The sequence below is a fragment of the Hirundo rustica genome, chromosome 22 (assembly GCF_015227805.2).
Source record: "Hirundo rustica isolate bHirRus1 chromosome 22, bHirRus1.pri.v3, whole genome shotgun sequence".
NCBI lineage: Eukaryota > Metazoa > Chordata > Aves > Passeriformes > Hirundinidae > Hirundo > Hirundo rustica.
Window position 1 is genome coordinate 3,480,583 of NC_053471.1, and position 22,661 is coordinate 3,503,243.

Sequence of the window (22,661 nt, forward strand, 5' to 3'; positions counted from 1 at the left end):
TGTTCTCGTGGACTGGAAATAGGCCAGGTCAGGGGTAGTGCAAGAGTATTAGCAAAGGCTTCTTCAGCAGGTTATGCAGACTCCAACATCATGACAAATCATCACAAGGCACAGTTGAAGGCTGTATGAACTGTTAAGCCTGGAACAAGGGAACACTCTACATACATGTGAGTTGGATGAACATGAAGCTCATTTATAGCATTTTAGGACTCGTGGGTTTGTTCCTGCTCAGAAGCCCAGCTCAGCTGGGAATGCAGTGTCATTACAATGCCATGAAATTGAGGAAACAAGTTTGGAAATTATTTCTTTTTGTACAAGGAACACAGCTCAGCAATTCCATCCTGGCATTGTTCTGTTAGTAAAGAAACCATATCCAACCACTCCCAACAACCCTCACAGCAGGACTTTGAAGACTTCACTATTGCAAATTGATTTCCTATGCTACAAACAAAATACTTTTGAAAGGGCTCTGACCATGGGTGATCCTCAGCAGCCCTGCTGCATCCAGGACACTTCCAGGGACCGAGTCACACACTACTTGTATTTCTGCTTAAACTTGGGTCTTGCCCAAAGGAAGGCCTGGCTTTCTTCCACTGCAGCTCCATTAGCATTGCCAGCAAAGAGAATTTATGCAGAGTAAAGGGACTGGCATTCCTTCTACAATAGGGCAAATTGTCTCAGGCTGCCACATTCAGTTAAATGTTTACTTTGTTGTTTCACAACTCAACAGGAAAGGAAAGGTCAGACAGGCCCTACTGCAGAACAAAGATGTTGTCATTCATTTATTCACCTCAAGCCAAGATTTCAGCGAGAGACTACTGCTTTCCAGTTTTTTTTCCTTTTCCTCTGGGAGACAGACACCCTGTAGTAAATTAACACTCCAGCAATTCTACCAGTCTGGTTTCATATTCTAAAAGAAACATTAGATGTCAAAGTATTCTGTAGAGGTCCTGAAAGAGGAATATTGCCAGGATTTGTTCACCAAGACTGGCTAACAGAGAAAGATTAATCTCTTGAGACTACCCATGAATACCATCCTTTTTGGCACACTTGAAAATGAGAGCTATAACACAGATAGAGCCATAAGTGTGCAGCTTCCTGTGACACAAAATTTCTCTTGGCTTGAAGTAGTGGAGATCCTATTCAAATTCAGAGTCTTCCAGAAGCTGCTTTTGGCAGCACAAGGGTACAATAAGAGCAACTGTTTAACAGGAATGAGACTGTTATTCCTCACTTGCTATGAATGGAAAACCTGCAGTTTAACTCTCAGTTGATGAAGCATGAATGCACATGGACAGACACTTGGACATCTATTCCATTAAAAATAGCCAAAATCTTTCTTAACCTGAGCATATTTCTTTTTCTGTTGAATTAACACAAGGAACAGAGATTAGACAATGAAACCCATCACAACAGTAATCAAACTATTATTGTGAAGCAAAATATGCATGGGTCCAATAAGCATAATGTAATCTCAACTAATGGCAAAGATGCTCTGATCCTTTGAAGAAAATGTGGATTATTTTACTCCTGGCATGAATAAGTCGTGCTCTGATGAAACTTGTACCACATTGTTTGTGATGGTCTGAATGGCCAGATGGCTGTTGGGACACTGCTTTGATGGGATGAGTCACATCCCAGCAACACCTGTTTCTTTCCACTGGCTACCGAGGAAACCGAGATAACCAGCTCCAAAGCAAAAGTCTGTATTTGAACAGGCAAGTCCTTCCTGCTTTGTTTCTTCCTGAGCTAAATCTGCAGTTCAGAGATTAAACAATAACTCTAGGACCTGAAGGGACTGCTGTGCCTGCAGAGTCTGGGAGATTTCATCTTTCTGAAAGACCATAACCTCAAAGACACAATCTCATACCATTTCCAGCATACACTGGAGAATCCCAAACTGGGAGTGCAAGGAGGAGTTTGGACAGGACAGGGAACAACAAAAATCACAACCACAGCAGACTGAGCAGTTGTGAATTATCCAAACCTTCCACCTTTGGAGCTGCTTGCACAAATTAAGCAGTACTTGTTCTGTAGCTGGTTAAAAGCATATGAGCCCCATTCAAACTGGTGAGCAACCTGTGTACACTTCTGAGATGGCAAGCATGTATCTGATCCCCAGAGTCACTAAGGAAGTTAAAAAATCCCTCACTGACCTAAGGTGGCAGCAGGATCTGACTGGAGAAGCAAAGATTTCCTAAAAACTGTCAGTCTATATTGTCAGCCACATATGTCAGTGATGCACAGAAAATCCCTGGACATGACACAAAACTCTTCCTCATAAAGGTGATGGCCACATTCCTGGGCCAGATATTCTGGCTGCAAGTACTGTCCTCATCACTGCATAAGAACTTTGTTATTCCCAGCAACCCATACCAGTAGAGTCCTCACTTCTCTAGGAGACAGGCAGAGATCAGGTTTTTACAGATGAGACCTGATCAGCCAGACCAGGCTCTTCACTTCAAAGTGGCCAGAAGTTTTCAAACAATCTTCAAGTTCACGTATGACTATGGATATATTTTGTCAAGTAAGCAGGAATTCAATACTACTACATTAGCAAAGAAAGTAGTTTCCTATACTACCTATCTTAATATCACATATATCCTGGTCAAACAGCATTTTAAGCTATGCTTGAAGACTGAAACAGCACCACTGAAAACTTGCAAATGGGTAATAGGATACAGAGTGCTTTAACAATATTACTGCAAGATTATTCCATTCTAATTCCACCAAATCACTTCATGCTACATTTTGAAACTGAGATGTGAAAGGGCTATTACAGTACTGCATTCATAAATTCATATTATGTAAAAGAAGTACTGACCTCAGGTCACAGAAATAATGCAAGCAGATTTCGCATTTTGTTCATTAGATCCCGTACAAAGTGAAAGAGATTTCATTTTTCTTCACAATTACTCAGAAAAACCATGACACAATAAAAAATTTGCCAGCGGGATTTCTTGGAACGTTGGGTATCTGCCATGTTACTCAAGAATTCCATGTATCTCAGTCTCTTGGCTAACACAGAATTTAAACAGGAACACCCACAGTGGTTTTTAGAACATACCAGCATATTTTATTCCAAAAACCACAAGGACAAGCCCTCTGCTTTACAAACTTACATGTACTTGTGTGTTTCATTTGGCTGACTGTAAATCCAGCTTCTCAGAGCTGAATCATTACAGTTTGATGACACCAAATAAAGGGTAGTGACTCACGCTCTCATGCAAACAAGTGGGCAAAGTAGAACGTCAGAGACAGAAATGAGCTGTGCTCTATTAGGACACTGCCCCTCATCTTTTGATTCTTCTCAGAAGGGAAATTTGAGAGCAGGGAGGAGCAGCAGCACAGAACAAACATCACATACGTTTTGTGAAGAGCCTGAAGAAACTGCACCCCTGTAGAGCACAGAGATCTCCTGCTCATCGCACAGTGCAGACCCCACTAAAATGAAGAAGGTGATGGGACACCACTTCAGCTTTCTGTAAGATTCAGCATGGCAATTTAGGCTGTGATCCAAAGCCTGGGTGTGCAACCTCAACTCAGTTGTGCTGAGACTGCTGGTGAGACATAAGAAAGTGTACAAGCATTACAAGGTAAAATCATGGACAAAGTGTAACAATCAAGACATGAATAACAGTCTAAAGATTAAGGGAAGAAATACTGACATGAAAAGGTAACACAAAGCCAAAAAATCTAACAAGAAAGAGAGAGCAAAGAAATTTCATGTTTTGTGCCACTTCTACTCTCTGTGAGTTCCCAGTGCTCCCGCAAATGTTCATGAAAGTGCTCTTCTCCTTTGATTACCATTCACTAAATTTCTATTAGAATCAGGGAAAAGCACTGGAATGAAAATGAGTGCCATACCTCTTCCTTTACAGCCCTCCACATGATTCACAAACAATTATTTAAAAGTTATAAAATTGTTCATCTGTGGGGGTGAGTCAGAGAACTAGCAAGTGACTCGTTTTCCGGACCATCTGTGTGGACATCACAGACTTTTGTCAGGATTCCTGCAAGACCAAAACCATTTCTGAGACTGATTGCTTTGTGACACAAACTCTGTTGTCAGCTGATTAAAAAGATACTGTAAGAAGGAGAGAGGTGAGGCTCAGGGTAATAAGCAAAAACACACACAGTTTCACTGGCCATATTTACTTTTACACATACATGGTGGACACATTTCCAACAGCCTATTGCCACACAACTGGATGCAAACAACAGTTAGCTGATGTTGTGACAGGCAAATAAGCCCTCACACTGTTATGATTACCAGCATAAATACCCAAAACTATTGATTACAAAGATGAACATTATCTACCATCTGGTAACACCTAGGAATGAATATGGCAAAACGTTTTAAAACACCTACGTTGGTATATACTAAGATATGTTGGTATGTTCTAGAAACACTGTGAGTGTTCCCGTTTAAATCCCATGTTAGCCAAGAGATTGAGATCTGTAAAGGTCTTCTGGGCACCTTTGTTTGTTTTTTTCTCTGGGCTGATTTTTTTTCCCCCTCAGAAACTTAACTGAGTACTAATAAAGGCATATCAGTGTCAAATTCTTTGGTATCTTTCTGGATACCAAATACTGCTATAAAATAAACATCATCCAAACAGGATATAATTTCTATACATATGCTGCAGTCATATACTGCAATGCATACTCTAAGCAAGTGAAAAGTAAACTTCATTTTTCTTAGAGCTTTATTCCTGTTTAGTCTTTAATACCTCTTCTTTTTAAGAAGTGGCTCATGATAGTATGTAGGTGGAATCTGGAAATGAAAGGCTGTTCCACAATCATGGTTACATTGCATGCTGAGAAGTTAGTTTTATTATTCATGCATTCCTGGAAGAGGCCAGAAGGACATGGGGACAACTACAAAACACATTCTGTCCTTGTTTTCATATGGGGATTATTTCTCATCAGCAGGAAGGCAAAGCTTTATCGATCGGTCAGAAATCATCAAGGGGCCATTCACTCCTGTTATGATGAAATCAGAGTAAAACTACTTTTGAATAAATATTTCAGATTGCAAAAAGATGGTTAGGAACCAGAGGGAGAATGTAGTGCTCCAAATTCTGAAGTTTATGGAATCTAGGTTCATACTACAACACTACTATATATAGTGTGCTTTTACTTATCTTTAGTAACAACAGCATGATGGCAGTAAAGTGTGACCATATTGATAAAAACCCCTGGTGTTTAATAGTATAACAGCCAACTCTGGTTACATTTTTTGCATGAATTGCCAGAGAATACAGCTGTATTGAGAGATAAGCCATGCCTTTGAAATGTACCTTCATGTTCTCAATAGGTGTGTTTGCAACTCAAGGCAAACTGAACAGAAAATAAGCAATGTGAGCTTGAGTACACATTGTGACATAGAAAATACCAACCATCTTGCCAATCAGCTCTTCAGACATGAAACAGATTCTAGAAAAGCTGTCTCTTAGCATTTGTGGTTTGCAGCAACCAATAGCCCAAAGCATTCGGCTCACAATGAATGAGCAGGAAAGAGAAGCGCTTGAGCAGCTCTAACATGCTGAGTCCTGCACACCACAGTGAGGTGCTAGAGACCAAGACTGCCTTGCTCTGCACTCCCAGATGAGTCTGCAGACCGTGCAGTCAGGTCTAGAGCAGAGCCTGTTCACCCACGCTGTCCTCACCTTTACCTGAGAGAGGCATCTGAGGGCTCACTCTGCACTGCCCATCCCTGTGCCCGTACAGGACTGTGGAAACATTCTCACAGCACCTGCACAAACTCTAAAGGAAGAACCGCAGGGATATACGAGTGGTGCACAAGAACATAAATTCTACCCACTCTGTGCTTTTCTTTCACTGCACACAGGTCCAAGAGTATGGCCAGCTCCACAAGTTCACAGCCACGCCACACCATCTCTAGGAAAAGGTTGGCACAAAGAGGGCACTGCCTGTTTGATTTAACTACAACCTTGAACTAAAGCTTTTAGGCTCTGTCCAACAATAATGGTTATCAGCTTGCTCTTTACAATGAAACTCCCTGTTCCCAAAGAGAAGCCAGGAGTTTCACTGAGGTAGCAATAACACAGAAATATAGAGGGTGATTCTCAACTACCTATGCAAAGTTCAAAGTAATTTCTTGCTAACCTTGCCTCTTTAAAAACTTTCTAAACATAATTTGGTAGTGTATTTTAAGTTGACCACAGGAAGCACAAAACGGGAAAGTCCAGGAGAAGCCTTGTCTGCCCCTCAGGCACTTCCTGTACTAGTGACAAAAGCATAATGCAAAGTTGCTAAGAAAGTGCTTCGTGTTCAGGTTATGCTTTGTCTTCCTTTTAGGCAAGAAATATTTTTCATCAAAAATGCCTACCTCTGCATCACTGTGTCTGGTTAGACGCTGAGCTTTTGGGAACATGTCTCTGATAAAATAAGTTAAAGAGTAAACTCAGATAAAAAACTCAGAGAATGACCCAAACCAAATATCATTTTTGTCCCACTTTTCAAGCACACTGGGTGCTTAAAAGTGATTTGATATCAGCTTTTAATGAAAGGAAATTACCTATACTCGACTCCACTAGCCTTGTAATCTCTTAGCTAATAGAAGAAAAAGCTCAAAGGTCCCTTTAAGGAGAAAGCAGATAATTCAAGCATTCCCACGGTATAAACAGACACAACAAACAATTGAAAAGGCCACAAATTGTTTCCTGATATTCACACTTACGCAATGTGCCCCATCATGTTAACAGTGAATTCTCTTTTCCTGTTCAAGTGTCTAGGCAATAAAGGCAAGAATATGAAAAAGGCAAAACATTCACAAAACCTTTTTCACAAATATTAATCTCTTCTTTTCCTTCCCGTGCTGTCTACAACATAGTCTTATTTTAAACTCTGTTTAAGCAGAATCTGTAATACACCAAGTCTCAATGCATGTTTGCTCCAGCCATGACTTGACAGTAAAGAGAAGTAAGAGTTTGGTGTGTGCTAACAGTTAATTTTTCATCTCTGCTTCATTTCCATTGACAGAAGAGGATCATGCACACAGCAGGTAGACAGAGCACGTTCTGTTTTAGGTACCTGACCTGGATGACTGGAGAAGCAGGATCTTGAAGTGTCTGCTCCTTGATCTGGACACAGCATCTGATTTGTGCTGCACATCCAACAGTGATGCTTCTCTGCACTCTTCTGTATTCTCACTGAAATCTCTACATCCTTAGTCAGCGGCACACTTCTCTACTGCTCCCCACAGCTCCTGACAATCTTGAATAAGAGAAAACTAGGCAGCCAAGATGATGTCCTTAACTCTGAGGGTTATTGTATTTGTATTCACACAACTGACAAAGGGAAGAACAGAGGAATAAAAAAAATCAACACTCCACTTAGTGTTTGCCATAGGTTTTAGTGAAAACTTCGGGATGTTCTCACAGCTCATTGGAAGAGCAGGACACAGGTTTTCACTTTAGGTGAACACGGAGTCTTTACAGTCTCTGATTTCATGATGGTTGTTACCACAAAGGCAGGATCAGTATGAATTTGCCAATGTTCAATACTTTCCACAGAGCCTTCAATACTCCTTCCTCCCTAAGTTCCAGTCATTTCACCCAGCTCTTGCAACTGGGAGGGCTTTCCTGTCTTAAAAGGAAACACCACCTATGTTCAAATCCTTCAGCAATAGGTAACTGACTCTTCTGTGTTACTACAGAGGGTATTTTCTAGAAGGCCTAGGTAGGTGTTGGGCAAACAGCAGTAGAAGAATCTTGCTTGTGCTGAGAGATTTCAGAGTCCAAAACATAGATAAATGTACAGGAACCAGCCTTGGGCTCCAGCTGTAACAACATTTCTCTCCACATTGAGAGACAGATACTGTGCCTGATAAAAGCAAAAATCATGCAGGGAAAGTAGCTTTCTAAATCACCTTCTAAACCACAAATCAAGGAGTTCCGGGACTTTGACTACTGCAGCTAATGGGCATACAACAAAAGGCATGACAGGTCCTGGGGCAAGTAGAGATAAGGCTTCTTAAATGCCCACGGTCTTTCAGCTCCTTAACAGCATCCTGCTAACATCAATTCAAACCACATCAGTTCCTCTAATAATGCACATTAAAACAGTTCTAATCCCTCATTCCTACTGAAGGAAGCTATTTGCCTGACTTTTCACTAGCAGGTGACCCACAGACATACCCTAGATTGTCAGTCTTCTCTCTACACTGTCTATTCTTCAAGGCTTAAAACTTCCAAACTACAGTTGCTTTGCTGAGAGATGATGTTTTAATTGTAAACTAGAGAAAGATGCAAATTTACACCAGAATACAGTAAACAGATATTCCATTAGGAATATTTTTATGTGTCGAGATCAAATTCCGTTATGTCCTGATGAATCTTAAAAGTAAGACAGTTTTTTTTTGCTTCAGAATAGAGAGTATTCCTCTTGATTTAACACATGGAGCATGGAAGATAGATATCTGTCTGTCCTGCGTCTTAAATCCTTTGAGATCTGCCACAACTCAAACACTTGCAGTATCATCAAGACCAAGCTTAAAATTAGAGAAATAAATAAACAAAAATATTTTAAGATTTTTTTAACCTTAAGATTCTTAGCCTTTTAAGGAGGTTTTGTTTATGTTTACAGCCTGCTGACACCTATGTGGGGATACAGGACAAACTCAAAACCTGGGGCCTGTATTCTACATAAAGAGTTCTGCCAAAGGCAGAAAAAAAAGCATTCTGCATTTATACTTTTATACTGTATTTCTTGTAAAGTCTTACTGAAAAATCTGTAAACTTTCAGTTTCATCATTCTGAGTTTTTGTATGGTAGGAAATTAAAATATACAAGAAAGTGAGTATATCTCTAATTTATCTGGAGGAATACAACGGAGGATCATTCTCCTACTTTCTCAGGCATGCCTCCCAATATGAGAATCCTAACTCTTAGCAAATACATATCCACGTAATTGTCTCCCTGATGATGCAAGTGTTCCTTAAAACTACAGGCAACATTCTGTTCCTGATGCTACTGATTGACACTCACAAAAAGCTAGGGGAAAACAAGACATTACAACTGCTGTTAACTGTCTTTGTTGGACATTGCTATGTTTATTTTGCTCTCAAAAGATTGAGATTTTTTAGGGACAAATGTGCCTCAGAAAGTGTGTATTATGCCTAAAGGCTAATTCCTCTAGGTTGGTCTTTTCCCTTTTCCATACAGCCAACAGCATTCTGCTTTACAGGTAAGAAATACTGCTTCCTGTACACAAAGCCATGTAAAATGGTATTTCAGGAAATAATGGATTTTTTTTTTAACCTACAAAATAAATACCACACCCCAAACACACCCCCTAACTTGTTTTCTGTTTGAGACTCATAGGCTGCCTGCAGGTACTGCTGTCCTCATTCTGCCTCTGGGAAAGGTGATAAATCTTATCAAGAAGTAATTAGGACAGAGCAAACTGTAATGTCAGCTGAGCCAAGGCAGATATACTCTGTTAGAGTTTCCTTTCTCAACACTTCCCTCTTACCACTGCCTACTTACCAACTATACTGACCAAATGAGTCAGTCATTGCAACAAAATGATGTCATGCATAAAAACTTTGAACTAGTAACCTCCAATATTCTCTGAATGCTCTGGAATAACCTCTGCATTAGTCAGGGAGCAGCAAGTACATTTTGCTACTGCCTTAGTGAGTCATGAACAAAGAAACCCTGGCATCTTCCACAGGTTTGTGTTACCCTCCTCCTCATGTTCTTCCATGACAAGCCAATGTTTCCCAAACTGGGCACATCTGTCATCTGTGATGCTGGCTACATCCCTGCTAGATCCTGCCAGTGACTCATTCATGTGTGCCCCAATCAACCTGAGCTCCTGATCTGCGCTCCTCTGTGTTTACATACACCTGTCCAATAAAAAAGTGAATTCTGCCTTGGATATTTATCCAGCTAGCCTTCACCTGAAGACAATCTGAAGGTCTAAGCAGTCTAGGCTTATGCTTCCTGTAGGTGTTTTGTGTCTGCAGATATCCAGTTCCTCATGAAATCCACTGAAATACAAACAGCACTTGCCCAGTTATGCAGTCTTCACTAGCTTAGACAGTCCTCCTGTAAAGAGGCAAACTCCAAAACCTACCTGAGAGATGTTTCTGAGAGTTGCTCCTTCAAGAAGTAGGCACTGTAGATTAGCACGGGACCTACTCAAACCATCTGGATATTTGTCAACACCAAACATCCACCAAATTGTCTCTTACAGATCTTTCCTTGCAGAAATTGCCAAAAGAACCTTTTGAAAGCTTTTGACTTATTAAAGACAAGCACTAAATGCAGTCTAGAGACATCTGGCAGTGCCTAGGAAGGCGAGGCATAACTAGTATCAAGAAAGGTAATGTAGGATTGCCCATTGTATTTAACTGCAGACTAAAATGGATTCAGACAACATTTAGTTGAATGCATCACTGGTAAGGTCTGAAAAGATGAGGACAGTTTGGTTTCGTCTTTGTTGTTTGGGTTGTTTTTTTTTTAATAAAGGCAGAACTGGTCCAAGAGTTGAGCAGAAGAGAGTTAGCATCTTTCAAACAAAAAATGCCAGCTGGAACAGATGTTTGCCTCTTGCTAATGCAGCACTCTTCAAGCTGGTTTCTGGCTCAGTCATTACAGACAGTAGATCTCAATGGACAGGCATGAAGATTTAGAGCTATTGAAATGTCAATTTCATAAAACTTCATCTCTCTACACAAAGCACAAAAGCAAAGGTTAAACATCCTTCCTGGTTTTCTGATACTGTGTAAGTCTGCATGGATCATCAAGACAAAAAAACCCCAACAGACTAAAACTGCAGCAATCCCATAACAGTCCCAACAGACAAGTTTATGTGAGGTCATCCTGTGCAAGAAACTCTTAAGAAAAAAGCAGAAAGAACTTCCAAGAGCACTCTTCTTTTCATCTCCATTCAAAAATCAAGAGATTTTTAACTTCTAATTACAAAAATTTAACACAAAATTGCAAACAGCTTTCATAAAAGACGCCAGGCAAAAAACCATCTTAGTATTTGCTGAATTCTAACATAAAAAAGCATTTATTTATTTTAAAGCTAAATACTTGGAAGCTGACAAGAACAGGATGCAGGGCAAGCTGTGCCGTTTTACTCACCAGCTCCAGCAAGTCTGGAGTGTTACCTTCTCAACAACACAGCCACAGATTTCTTAAATCTGAGGTGGAATTAAAATGAATAAGCATGTTCAATTAAGAAAGCAGCTGGGAATTTGTGTGTATTTGGAGAGCAGACCTGGGCTAATGCTTCTCTAGCTTCTACAATTTATACAGTTACATCAGAGTGGTCAATAAGCTTAAATGAAAAACAGAACAAATATTAATGAGTAAAAATGTCCGTTTCTTACACTGCTGAATGAAGCACCCTCACTAACTGCATGTGCTCTTTGTAAGCAGGCAATGACATCTTGGCTGACACATCCGTGGTTCCCAACATCCTCTGAGTCAGGAGTGAAGCTACAGCTCCTGCTGATATCCGGTGTTTGCAACAGGGCTGTGGGAGCAGGCTAACGAGGGAGAAAGGCAAACAGCTGAGCAATGAATTCTCTGATCCACACACACTGGGCCATTTGCATCACCTCCTGCTCAGACAGGACAAATCCAGGCTCTCCATCACTGAGCATCTCCAATTTTTACCTTGTGTGAGCGTGAATCTATTTCTCTTCTTCAACAGCAGCTTTGGGGACTTCCATTTAATTATCCTTAAATATTCAGGCATCCTGATGTTGTTTCAGCTTTCATAAAAATCAGCTCAGGATCTTTGCACTGCTGCTCCTTTATGGGCAGGACCTCACTTTAGAAAGGGAGAAGGCAAATATTAGAAGTACACCTCGCCATGCCAACTTCCAACAAAACAGATGTTCATTAACCCACGCTGACTGTTCCTTACAGAACTCCTCCATTCCCTTGGTCTCTTTGCTCAGCAAGCAGCAGAAATGGTTTGCTGCCAGAACCACTAGTGGCTCAGTAAGCATTCCAGCTTTCCCACTCAGCATTCCGAGCAGAGGAATCAGCCACAGAGGGTTTTTTCCTCTCCTCTGATTAACACGCTCATACGAAAGTTTGCACATGGCAAGCGCTGCACATATTTTGGTATGATAATAAACATCTGGCAAGCAGAGGCTGGAGTGATGGAAATCGTCTTATTGGTTCTACAGAAGACAAACTACAAAAGAGGCCACGAGGTGAGGACAGTCCTGGAGTTAACACATTCATGACAGCAAGGGAAACTGCAAAGTAAACTTGAACTGCCTGCTGTGACAACTCTAGAAGCTTTTTGCTGAGCCCAATGCAAATAACTGCTCTAACTTCCTAACAATGAAGAATGCCAGTAATTGTCTAAGAACAGAAAGAGGGAGTCTCTCCATTGCTAGTAGAAATATAGTAGATTTTCTGGACTGAAAAAAGAGGATCCATCTAATTCTGTGTCTTGCCTAAGGGAGGTCGGTCCCAACACCAACTTCCTTAGGAAAGATAGATTAAAAAAAAAAAAAAAAAAAAATAGCCCTACAGGTAATAGCTTTCTTTAGAGAGAGCGAGCTAACCTGGTTATCAAATTTCCTTTGTGCAATTCCCCATCACTTTCAGCCAAAAAGGCCAACACCCACTGTACTCTCAGTGATCCCGTGGCTCCAATGCCTCTCTCTGATGCACAAAAATCACCACCACTGCTTACACCAGGGCCTCTTAAAGGTCTAGCTCCCACTTCATAACCTTGGCCAATATCTGAGCTAGTAGTTTTATGACTAGAGAAAACTAATCCTTCAGCAAGGAGAATTAACAGGTGACCACAGGAGGGGACTGCTGGTGAGACAGGATCACCCTAAAGTGGAAATTTCAATTCTTAAGAAATCCTCTCATGTGGGGTTTAGAGAACAGCCTCTCAACTGCAGGCAAGATCCAAGTGGGATATATGGCTCAGCAAGCTGAGCCCTCCTATCCACAAGGGTTTACCTGCTCTGAAGGAAATTTCTCCAAGAATTCTGCTGGCTAGTTATATTGGTGCTTTAAATACACAGTACTGCAAGAGCCTAGCCAAATAAAAGTGAGAATTGCTAGTCACAGGTGGAATAATCCTTTGGAAAGGACTCTGGGCAGACTGCATATCACTCCTACCAACACCAAGCACTTGTGGACTGTCCCCTCTGACACAAGTCCTAGGAGTTAGTGAGGGTCCTCAAGAAGGCTGGCAGTGCCCTGGAACCCATCTAAGCCAAGTTTGCAGCAGCCTTGAAGAATTCATACTGCACAATCTTACTCAATTAAACACAAATGAAGCACCACTGCATTTTTCCAGTTTCCACAGAAAAGCAGCAGCGAAAGTGACACTTTAGCTCAGCTTTTCTCTCATTTCTGTTTTGTAGTCTAGTTTCTTCAGAGACAGCAGCCAGATCTAACATACTTGAGAGGAGTAGCCTCTTCTGAATCCTATCCAACCTGAAATACTGGCTTTGTTGGCCAGAGGCCCAGGTGAGGCTGTAACTGTGACACTACATGCAATACCTTCACTTAACCTTTTCCCTCCCAAATTGCCAGACTGCATTTCAGCTATTTTGACATCTTAGCAACAAAGATCATTTCATGTGAACAGCTTTTTATTTCACTTTCCATTTGAGCATGCCTAATGCACCGCTCTGCAGCCACTGCCTCAGTGCAGTCCCTTCCAAGCTCTGAGTCACAGGCTGTGTCTTGCAGGGCTCAGCCTCCCCAGAGGCCCCAGGGCCAGAGGCTGCTGTGCCAAGAGCCTCCAGCCTGTGCTGGGGAGGGGCTCAGCAGCACCCTCACCTTTGGACAACTGCTCGCTCTGTTCCACCCATCCTGACTCAGCCTCAAAGAACAGCCAAGGGAACGATGTCTTTTTCTTACTGTTTGTTCAAATAGGAGTCTGTAGGACTAGGCACAAACAGAATCCAGGTTCTTTGAACAGATTTATTTTCAGAGAGTCCTGCAACTTCATACATTGCAAGGTGCTCATAAAAAAGTTTTCAGCCGTGACACAGCTAGCTGACTGAAAAAAAAAAAAAAAAAACCACCAAACCAAAAAAAGCTAAATTAATGTTCAAATGAATTCCTGGGACACATCAGCAGCTGGGTCCTGCAGTTGTGGAACTCATTGTCTTTAAACACAGCAGCTGTTGGGGAGTTTCTGTCCTTAGCTCCTTATTGGGGAAAACCTTTTCTTCCCATATTCGGGAAGAAATTTTAAGAAGGCTTCATTTGCCATAAAAAACACTTACAGTAATACATGTAATTCCTCATTCTATCATTTTCAGAAGGCAACTTTTCTGCAGTTAAACATCATGTCAGTTTTAAATCTCATGAAAGCAAATAATGCACTTCTATTGTGGGTAGGGTCACATCTGGAAAAACAGAATTTGAGCAAGCTGGACAAAGGTGCTTCTAAAGCTTTCTCTTTTCCTGTGCTTAGCACACACTGGATTGTATGACAATTTACAGTGGGAGAGACCTTGGGAAGTCTCTGTTCCAACATCCTTCTCCAGGCAGGATCACCGGCCATTAGGCCAGACCGAGTTGCTCAGGACTTGATTCAGTCTGCTCTTGAAACGCTCCACGGGCAGAGACTGCACAGCCCCTCTGAGGTACCTGTTCCAATGCTTCACTGTGAGAAAGTCCCCCCTTACACATACCCACAGAAATGTGTCTCTTCAACCACAGAAATTCTTCTTCTGACAATTTCCTCCCTTAGTTTCCTGGCTGTCATAGAAACATACTCAGATCCCTGCTTTCATCTGACTCCTATTTGTCCCCTCACTCCTTTTACTCACCCCAGACTTCTCACTTTCACCACACCATCCCCCACACCTTCCTGCCTTTTGCTTTGAAATGGTCCTGGGATTTCTTGCTCTTGTCCTCTCATAAGTTTACTCATTAAATCTTCTCAGCATCAAGAATGCCTGCAGGTGCATGCAAAGAAAGATCCCATGCCACCTTTTCTGCTTGAATTACTCAGTGCAAGATGAAGGAAGACCAGAACTTCTCCATTCTGCAAGTAACTTCATCTACTGGAGTCTCTCCTTCCTCATTCCAAAGCATTCCCCATGGTGTCACAAAAAATCTCTCAGAAGCAGACACAATGAATAGCAGCTGCCTTGCCTTCAGCTCCTGCCCTGGAGACCAGCAGATGCAGCAGAGCAGATGAAGCCACAACTTCTACTGTGAGACAATGCCACCACGACTCCTGTGCCATCTGCTAACTTCTACAGAACTTCAGGCAGATGGCAGATGTGGTCCAGCTGTGTAAACTATCCCTGAAGGAATTCCAGGTGAATAGTAGCATGAGGAAAATCCTGACAGATTGCTTCTCCACCCAAGGGGAGAAGGATTTCAACAACAAAAAAGATTACAGACTGGGATATCCCAGCTCCCTTAAATCTGACTTGAGCAGTCAAGTCTTACTTCAGGTGACTCAGGGTTACTCAGCTATCAGGACAAATTATCAAATCAACCCTTTCACTCTGACACCAAGAAATAATGACGCTCGTGACACTTCTTCCTGTTCACTTGCTTGCCAAACAACCTTGTTGATATCTTCTTTTATATAACTTTTAAGGCATGGAATATTCTTGGACATTTCCATTTTGTAGCAGAGGAAAGACTCCCTGTCTCTGAGCAGAGGGAAAAATTCATGAACTGACCATAACCCCATTCCCTGTCTCCTTGCACCACTGGGGTGGTGGTAGAGCTAAGAAGGAGGGAAGAGTGGGAAGAAGGTGTTTTTAAGGTTTTATTTGACTTCTCATTATCCTGCTCTTGATTTTATTAGTAATAAATTCAATTAATATCTCTAATTCAAGCCTCTTTTGACTGTGATGGTACTTGGTGAATGATATCTCCTGGTCCTTATCTCAACTCATGAATCTCTCCCTTGTCCCGGTGTGGAGGTGGTAGAGAGGCTTTGGTGGGTGCCTGGCATCCAGCCAGGATCAACCCCCTACACTCCAGAATCACACAGCAATTACTTAGCAAACAAACAGGTAAGGAAAGTCCTATCCCTGGGACAATTGCCAATACTTTTCTTCTCGAGCATGCTACAGTGGGGTTGCCTAGTCAAAAACCTGTTTATTCCTCCCTGGCAATGTGTTCTAATATTCCACTGTAAATTTTATTTTACATCAAGCATGATTTGTTTTATATAACAGGTAACATGTTACTCAACTCTGTCCCTACGTCCTGTTTCCAGCAGAAGCCACTGGTAAACATGAAAGCAAAACAAGTTAGAAATGGACAGAGGAACCTTCACTTTCTGTCCATTGCCCATTAGGGATTCAGCAGCTGGCTCTAGTGACCTGTCACAGATGATAAGCTGATGGCTGGCTTCCTGCTCCAAGCCCTCTTCCTCATCCTCCTTTCTTGGACACAAAGAGAAGCTGGACCAGCCCCTCAGCCACCATGGGCTCACCCTGCCCCAAAGGGGCACCTCTGCTGGTGACTCCACTGAAACATGCACTGCTTAAAGCCACGTGCTCCTTAAACTCTGTTTGTTTTAAAATAGCCCACAACCAACTCATTCTGCAAACTGAATCAAGAACCTCCACGCCTTAAATCACAAAGCATACCCTCCACTAACTCCTGGAAAAATGCCCAGAAAGAAAACTAAAAAGCCTGAAAACATCTGACTTGCTGACTGCTGAAATCTGCTGCTTATGTTCCTGCTTAGCACTCAAAAGTGGGGCCACTGCCCCAGGCCAGCAAAAGGAACAGCATCCTAACCCACTGTACTCAGAGTAATTCGATGGCTGTTCCCACTAACACAAGCATACATTTTTATACTTGAAGGAGTTGAACTAAAAAAGTAAACTAATTCATTTTTTCCCTTCCAACCAATAACACAGTCATCACAAACAAGCAGTGGCTGTTGCCATTTCTCAGAGAAATTTCTGCAAGAGCAAAATTTTGTAAGGACATCAAAACCATCAGTGTACATAAATTCGATGGAAATGTAATATTTTAAAGGTCATACATTGACCATGAACTACTCTAGAGTGCAGAGAAGGTAACTCTTATGCCCTCTGCTTGCTTTAGGAAGCAGGGAGGCTTCAGTGCACATAACACAAACTAATCTATGGAAAACCAGTGTGAGCCATGCCTGTGCAATGCTGAGCTGAGAATTGGCAGTTCAGAGTCAGCCCAACAGCCCCTCACAACCAGTGGCTCAAACTGGGGCAGCTGCCAAAAACAGACAACAAAAAGCAGGAGGACACAGTGGTTCTGATCTCTGCACAAGGACAATGAAGAGAGAAAGGTAACTACAATGATGAAAGAAACAGGAGCTCATGAGGGGAGACCAATGGGGCTGAGATTTCCATCAGGAATAGAGAAAGGGTACAGGAGATTGGAGGGATTTTGTTAACACAGGTTAACAAAACCCATAAAGGCAATAAACAAGCTGAATATGCAGCTCTCACCATGTGTAATTTGCCAAAAACCTGTAACTGTATGAGCAGGGGCTCCTGCAGAAACTAGCAGCAAGCTGGTTTAGAGCAGATAAAACACATTTTTACACTGTGAGCAAGAAACTCACAGATCCTGCTACCAGCAGCAGCTGTGGAGGTGGCTGTACTCAGCAGGTTCAAAATGGGACCAAAGGCATGGAAAAACTGATCTGTAAGCAACAAATACAGGACCAGGCAGGGATAGTCATGGCCCCTGGGAGAGTGCAGGAGGACTGGACCACAAAAGCATCCAGGCTTGTAAGCTTTCCTCAAAGTAGCTTCTGCTATTGCTCCCACAGGAGTTCAATTACTGGCCTAGGTGGACTGTGGTTCTGACCCATTAGGGCATTTTTCATGTTACATTTATTCCTTCCTGCCACATCTCTTGGCTTTTATTGCATCCAAAGTCAAGCAGAAGGCTGAAATTCAGGACTTCAATTAGTGCACTGTTTCGGTATTCACACAAACACACAAGATCCTGAATGGATGTTACTTTCATTACACATATTTCTGGATTATCTTTTTTTTCCACTGAAATGTGGGCTGTCTTTTGGGAGTCAGCCAGCTGCCTTCAGGAGACAATGCTGCTGAACTGCTGTCAGCTGCTGCACTGGAACACAATACCATCTGACAGACAAGAAAAACAATTTTCAACGTACTTACCACGAATATGCCAGAGGTTAGCACCAGTGTCAGTTGTGTGTGTTAGACAAGAAAGTGCTTTCTTATACAGCAATCAGCTTGGGAAAAGCTAAAAATGACATAATTGCAGAGTACTGTGCAGCCATCCTCCCGCATGTGAACATTTCTATATGTGAAGCTTATTTTCAAAGCTATAAAAAGAGTATTTAAGAGAAATCAACCCATCAGCAAAAAATCCTCTGCATAAAGCCCAAAATTCTCCATTGGTACACAGACAGCATCTTTCCCTGCTAGAGTGGAAAAATAAAGTAACTTGGAAAATAGGCCTGTATTACTAGAAATCATTTAACAGCAAAAACTTCATGGAGGCTTTACTTTGAAACTGTTGCTTCTCACAAGACCAGAAAACTTGGGAGATCACACCAGAATTAGAAAGTGCCTGCGTGACAAGTCTGAGATTGAGCCACATACCTTTCCTTCCTCAAAAGACTATTTTGATAGCAGTTCAGCTTATTTACAGGCTTGCAGGTCACTTTTTAACTTGTCAAAACATATGCCAGGCATGTGTGCAGCAGCCAGATAACTTATAATTTAAGTAATTTCTGAAAACAACATGCAGAAACAAACATTTAATACAGATGATTATCACTTATACTTTGATTTTGGCTTCATACTACTATCTTTGCATCACTGTATTTAATTACACTCCACATTTCCTTCATGAGTCATCGTTGCATAACAAACCTGATAGCCACTTTATGGGTGTGTTGCAGGTTTGCACAATTAACTGAGTCTATTGGACTGGAAATGACGATTTGTATTAACTGAAAAGATCATGTGGCTGCACAGTTTGTGGGTGTTGGTTTATTAGAATGGAAAGTGCCAATTAGAGAAGAAGAAAACAAAGACAAACTAATGATGTTTTAAAGAGAAGTACCTATGACTTCCTGGAAATGCTAAAGTTTATCTGGGATAGGATTCCTAAGTGCTAAATTACAAAGAAAATTATTCTTCCTCTTTTCATAAGCACATAGGAATGGCAAAGGAGGAAGCACAAGCAATGGAGGGAGAACAAAACACAGAAAAACCCAGGAACAGGACAAGAGTTTCCATGCCAAGGCCACCACCACTGTCACCACTACCTTGCAGCCCCTGCCCAGCAAAGTCTGCTCCAGCTGGGCACAAAGAGGCTCGCTGGGGACCATCTGCTCTGCCCTGAACCTACAAAGACACTCAGCAGATCCCAGGAGGAAGAGAAGAGGTTTCCATCAACAAATACCAGCTCCAAAACTGCAATGACCCCACAGAAGATGGAAGAGAGTGCAGGGCTCAGGACAACAGCAATTTCTAGACTTGAGGGTGTAGGGTTTTGGCCTTGCAGGTGCAGCCTCACCACCCAGACCCTGCACAGATATTTCCAGCCTTGCAACAGGAATATTTTTTTCCTCTCCTTATTTTAAGCTCGACAGCAGATTCAGTTGAATCATACTTTACTCTTCATACCTACTTTCAACATCTCCATCTCGTTACCACAAATCCTTACCAAAAATATAAACACCAGATGTCTCCAAACTGACTAAAGGTTATATATTCAACTAAGGCACTCACACCATTTTGATTAACAATTAAAAGGTGATACTGATGATGGAACAAACACCATATAATTTAGGCAGTTAAAGATGTACTAAAAACTTAAGTTACTTAGTTGCTCAAAATTCCCCTGAATTATTCTGTAATGTACTTAAACCCAAGAAATTTCATGTATTAATTTTCATAAATTTCTTATATTTCAACACAGAAGTGAGTTTAGTTCAGTGTTTGAAAAAAAATCCCCCCACATTGATATAGTTCATTGTGGTAATTAAAGGAGGAAAAAGTATTTTTAGGTGGAGTTTTTGGGCGGGGCTTAGGGGAGGAGTGGAGAAACATACAGAATCAGACTGTTCCCTTAATTTGTATTTTTATCATCTAGAGACAACGTTTTAAATACTTCTAAATAAATATTTAATATAGTTATCAGCTATTTAATTCCAAGAGCCAAAATTCAGATATGTTGATTAACCTATTTCCCCAGTAAAATCATTAGGTTCGCTAGAAAACCTAGTTTTACTACTAGGCACAAATCCACTCATGTGAGTAGAGCATTAGGCTCTGGAATTAAAGATGTCATTCATAAAGAGAGAATAGAACACGTCAGATTTTGACATGCCAAAAAGCCCTCAGATGTAAATTCACCAGCACTGTCTCAATTTGCTGGGAGTGTCTGTGGTACAGGATGAGTAGTGCAAATACAAACACACATCTCAAAATACAAATGCTCAGCCGACAGTTGTGCCCCTTCCACATGCCCCACATAGGCAGAATCTTAAATATGAATAAAATTAACTTTATACTACTTGGGAATCAAGTTACCAAACTATTAATTTCTACAGTGATGCACTTAGAACTGTTTCCAAATACTGCTTCTATATATATATCTTTTCCACTGAAATTACTGGTTCAGAATGAGAACCAGATGAGCTCTACTCCCACTGTCCTTCCTGCTCAGTCTGTTCTTACCTCCCTGGCTCACCAAAGCCACTCACTATTCCACCTTCAAATCTTGTAAAATCTGTGGCATCTCCTTATCCTGTTTTCAGAGCTCTCAAAAATACCCATATGATACACAAGGCATCTAAAGCTTCCCTGGGTGATGGGGTTTTTTTTCCCCATGTGATACACAAGGCATCTCAAGCTTCCCTGGGTGATTTTTTTTTTTAACAGCCTGCTATACTTCTAGAAGGCTGTCGTCACTTTTGCTCTTACTCTTTCTTCTGTAGAGATCACAAGGATGGATATTGATGATATTTTTTGGGGAGGGACACTCAGAGACAGCAGCACAACCCCTTGACTTTTGCATGCTTAGACTGCAAGTATATAAAAACCCCTTTTTGTGGGGTCCCTTCTCAGAGGCACCATCTCAAGCTGTTATTTTGTTATTTAGTTACTTTGCCAAGATTAAATTATTTCATGGATCAGGATGTCTGAGACTCCGCGATACCTGGTCTGACTGTGGCAATGTGGGCGTGTAGCTGCAAAGGGGCCTTGGTCCCTGCTCAGGTGGTGCAAGTGTGACTGCCAGAGTGGCTCCTGGATGGTCAGACAGGGACATTTCCTTAACATACCCTATAAATAAACTATTTTATCAGAAGAATGGGCTATGATGTTTTATATTTAATAGCTAAAAATGACTGAACAAGGCACAGAGAAACAAAGAGCTGACTCCTACCACTGCTTGCAGTCCCAGTGAAGCTTACTGTCCAATTATGACTGTAAAAGACTGATGACTTCTAGGCTTCCCAATACAAATACACAACAGTTACAGATCCTAGCAATATTTAAGAATTTTTCAAGGGTTCCTGTTTGTCCTGAAAACAAGGCTCTAGTTGTTTTGAAGAAGAAACACCGCTACCTGCAAAATACTGTGTGAATGCATCCAGTAGTTGTCAGGCCACTGAGCTTTGCCACAAAGACAACATCTATCTATGTACTGAGTGCAGTAAGGTGACCATGACAAAAAAAAGCAGACTGAAAAAGAAATAGTGTAGTAGACAAAGGTAACAGAATACAACATGCTCTTGTGAAGGGTGAAAAGTAATTTCATTGGTGCTGCAGACCCTAACACTGCACATAGGTGGATTCCAGGAGCTTCCCCCAAACTGTCATTATGCACAACACTCCAGTTGTGTGAAATACCGTGCCTAAAGGGCATAAAAACACAACTGAGCCCATCAGCTGACAAGAAGTCCTCCAGCTCTGCAAAGAAGGAGGTGGGATGCAAGCAGAGTAGTTAAATTGGGATTTGAGTCGGCTCCTCTGCTGATGTGCCCAGCATCCTGTCCCAGTGGGACATCTCTGGACACTGCCCTAAAAGCACACAATGCCCTAAAAGCACACAATCTTAACGGATTAAGTGAGCTCCGGGTATTTCACCAGACTAAAGCTTGGCTTCCTGATGACCAGTTTATATGCACAGTTTACATGCCCAAGAGCAAGAATGAACTCAGTTTGGGAGGACCGTGTAACAATGTCTCTACGTAAGGAGGAAGGAGGTAACACTTCTGTCAGTTGTTCAAATATTACAGAATGCATGGTAAAAAACAGATGTGGCTGTGGCCATTTCTGGGAAACACAAGTGTGAACAACCAGCTATTTTTAATTTATTGAGTTCCATTCCAGTCTAAGCTGCTACAGACTCTGTGTCAATATTTGTGTCCTTTTTTGATCTCTTCCGTCACTCAGCTTATGCTTATGTGCTGAAAAAGTCTGAGCACATGATTACCCCATTCAGGCAACGTGCCTTTGAAATGGCTTTTTAATCTAGACTCTCCACTCCCTGACAGACTGAATTTTGCAGTATGTCTGTATTCGCTGTCTAGACACTTGAATATGCTAACCTCTAATTTAGCCCTCCTTTACTGACCCATGAGTTTCCTCCCTTCTGTGGGTCTTCTGGCTAAACTGGAAATGCAAGACACTCATTCTGCCCTACACCTGGCTGGTG

At 41.6% G+C, this 22,661-nt stretch overlaps 1 protein-coding gene across 3 annotated transcripts in view; it reads right to left on the bottom strand.

Moving 5' to 3' along the window:
- The window catches only part of SLC45A1 (solute carrier family 45 member 1), an 81,328-nt gene that overhangs the window by 34,150 nt on the left and 24,517 nt on the right, over nt 1–22,661 (bottom strand). For 2 of the 3 annotated variants that reach the window (XM_058423316.1, XM_058423312.1), the window contains one exon: nt 11,661–11,817. The gene's annotated coding sequence lies outside the window, so the exon portion shown is untranslated. Of the gene's footprint in view, nt 1–11,660; nt 11,818–18,589; nt 18,721–22,661 lie in introns of all 3 variants that reach the window. The other variant, XM_058423313.1, reaches the window with a different exon arrangement.